The following is a 3171-nucleotide window of genomic DNA, read 5'->3' on the forward strand; positions in this document are numbered from 1 at the left end:
CGGAGGTAGGTCCTGACCCGGAGGCAGGTCCTGACTCAGAGGCAGGTCCTGTCTCAGAGGCAGGTCCTGACTCGGGTTCTTGCCTCTCTTCTGTGTCCAAAGCGTCTCCACAACAGGCAGCCTTTTTGATGACCTTCCATGTCTTTTGAAGGAAGTTTTCTTGAAGATGTATTTTTCTCGGTCGTGCCAGGTTCCTTCTGAAGCTCTGTACCACCTTGTAAATTACTACTGGGTTGTCACTTTTGATCATCTTGAACAACAACTCTCTAACCACATCTTCATTGCCCTAGAGAAGTTGCAAGATGTCTCGGCAGAGTTTTCGTTCCATATTCTCAAAAAAGACGAAATCTATGTCTTTTACTTCCTACCAGATTTTTGGAGCAAGCTTTTTATGTTCAGGTTCGGTGTGCTTCATTTTGTAAGCCGCATAACTAGATCTGTTACTGGACTTATAAATTAATCTCCAAAGAATTTGTTCCACCATAACTCTCCTTTCATCTTCGGTTCCACGTTTGAAACCCATCTTTGTTCGCTTCCTTCACAAATTCTTCAGGATCCATTCCTGCCTTAGTAAAATCCTCACACAGGCAGTTTTCATCTGAGTACAAGTCCTCATTAGGAAAAAAAAAAGTATTTCTAATCTTTCTTTTTGTAGACTTAAACATTTTCTTTGGAGGAACAGGATTCTCCAGGTGACGCTTGAATTTTTCCACAATTACTTCATGTCCTTCTGGGTAATCCATTAGTGCAATTAAATGCAGTCCAGAGGCAAAGTGGAATGCATCTCTTGCAATACTCTGGAAAATCCGTTCACTTAGCTCTTCTGATACCTCCGAGAGTACGTCCACGTTTAATTCTCCAGTTTTTCTCAAAAGCAATATCAAAATTTTGCTGTGTTGTTCCTCAAAGTTTTGTCTGACAAGATGTAGAGTTGGACCATCTGCAGCCTTTTCGATCACTTCCCACAGAAGTTCACTGAGAAAGTTTCTCTTCTTGTAATCTGGGCTTCTTTGTCCAGGATGAACTTTGTTGGACAATGTTTTTTTGACTTTTGTCCAAAAAGAGACTTGAGGCCTCACATGACACAGACATCATTTGAAATCATGCTGATGACATCATTGTCAGCAGCATGGCAACTGTTGCTAGGGCTAATTATAGCATGCAGTGAGCATGTGCTATGAAAAAAAATAGAACCTGTGGGCACTAAATGCATTATTCCCACAAATCTGAACTGGCAGTGATCTGCGCAGCTTCGCCGGAACAGGAGGGGCCAGGGAACCATCGGCTTTGGGCCAACGGGTAGGGCACTTTACTGCCTTACCCATTTCTGTAATTTGGGTTCCATCTCCTAACAGGCATAGGGCAAGTGTCAGTGGAACCGCTACATCCAACCAGTTACTCAGCAAATCCACCGCTTTAACCCAGAAGGGTTTAACCATCTTTCTATTCCCATATTCAGTGTAAAAAAGTTCCTACTTTTCATCTGCTCCCCGGCGCAGGAATCTGCTGCGAATGAACGGTAGATGCTCCGCTCGGTTTGGTCGCAGTCACGAGGTCATATTTATATTTTTTTCTGCATATTTTACAAAGTGATTCTCTGTCACCTGGTCATCCAGGCAAAGTCGTGAAAACGTATATTTTCTCATGGTGACTCACTAGTCTCAAACGTTAGGCGCTTCCAACACTACGCATGCGCACAGCAGATCGGACAGCGAAACCAATCGAGTCTGTTAACATCAGCTCAGGTCCTGGGAGTAGATATCATTTTTTAATACAGATTTTATAGTTAAAGGAACTTAAAACAAAAAGTCATCATGAATGTAAAATTCTAAATACATATATTGAAGGATCATGAAATGTTTATTGAAAAATTAACTAACAAGTCAAATTCTATTTGTTACCTTTTACTACCTTTTACTGGCCTTTATTTGAGCTAATTTAATTTACTACCTTTTACTACCGTGTGGAAACCTTGTTACATGAGGCAAGAAGCTTCTGGCAGTGATTTAATAAATTGTTGAAGCTTGAATTTACATAGAATTTCTGTAAAGTTTTACCACAGGTCAGTTTTTGCCTTCTCCAACATTCAAAGCAATTAAGATGAAGTTTTTTTTATCAAAGTCCTGTGTGTTCACCAGTTGGACTCTCACACCTAGCGCAGCATCACAGTAGTGTGATGACAAATGTGACACAATAATGTCTCATGTTTTGTAGTAGAGACATTTTTCTGTCCTCCAGTCAATGAACTGTGTTGTGTGGCTCTAGTAGCTCCACCTTAACCATATGGTACCGTTGTTTTTTGGACCTACACTAAATGAGTTTATTCAAGGTTTATTCAGGACTTCCGTTCCAGATAAAAACAATCTAAATAATATGTAAATAAATGTATATATATTCAGAATAGCGAAAGTGTTTCACAAATAGCCAGTCGGTACCAGTCGGCTGTATGGGCCACTTTTACTTTGAACAGTCAAAATAGCCTACAAAACTGTACCAACCCATGCTTCTCAGTGGAAACGAGGCATTAGAAGTCCTAACATGGTACCTGGAGCAGGGAGGATAGAAGTGAATAATGAGGCCAGGAAGTGTAGGGCGAAGATGGGTGAGAGTAATGAGGTGGAGGACAAGAGATGAGAACTGTAGTGACACCCTATGGAGAAATAGGTGGGTGCTATCAAAAGAACGTAGCACAATGAAAGGTGTTATGTTTTATGCAAGAGATTCCAGTGCAGCTGCAGTTGGTTTCTATAGACACAGAGAGGTTGTATAAATATTTTAATATTGTAAAAAATGCACTAATTGTGAGGAATTATTATGAGAAACTATTAATTTTGAATACACCACAAAACCTGAGCTGTCATTTTAGCACGATTTAGCCAAAAGTGCCAAATTTGATTTGTGCCTTATAAGAGGGAATCTTGTCGAACAAAAGGAGATTATTTCTTTATAAAACATAACATTTGGTCTTGACACTTCTCTTGTTTATTGTCAAAATGTGCCCATTCTGCACAACAACAAATCAGTAAAAAGTAAAAAAAATTAAACTGAATTGCTGTGTAGATTAACTGGCATCATGGGATGCATGTTCAATCAAATAAAGTCTCAATAAAGTTTGGGACATTGGATGCTTCAGGGGTTCTGAACACCATGGCAGTGAACTGCATGAATCAT

At 39.9% G+C, this 3171-nt stretch overlaps 1 protein-coding gene and 1 long non-coding RNA gene across 2 annotated transcripts in view; one reads left to right on the forward strand and one right to left on the reverse strand.

Annotated features, from left to right (window-relative positions):
- LOC106937323 (uncharacterized) overlaps positions 1 to 3159 on the forward strand; it is a 12078-nt gene extending 8919 nt beyond the window's left edge. The window contains exon 3 of the long non-coding RNA XR_001422364.1: positions 28 to 3159. This is a non-coding gene — a long non-coding RNA (uncharacterized LOC106937323). The remainder of the gene's footprint in view (positions 1 to 27) is intronic.
- The window catches only part of svopa (SV2 related protein a), a 23631-nt gene that overhangs the window by 14504 nt on the left and 5956 nt on the right, over positions 1 to 3171 (reverse strand). The window lies entirely within an intron of this gene.

This window comes from Poecilia latipinna, unplaced genomic scaffold, assembly GCF_001443285.1.
Source record: "Poecilia latipinna isolate Pla-1442-1.1 unplaced genomic scaffold, P_latipinna-1.0 Scaffold79, whole genome shotgun sequence".
In the NCBI taxonomy this organism is placed as follows: domain Eukaryota; kingdom Metazoa; phylum Chordata; class Actinopteri; order Cyprinodontiformes; family Poeciliidae; genus Poecilia; species Poecilia latipinna.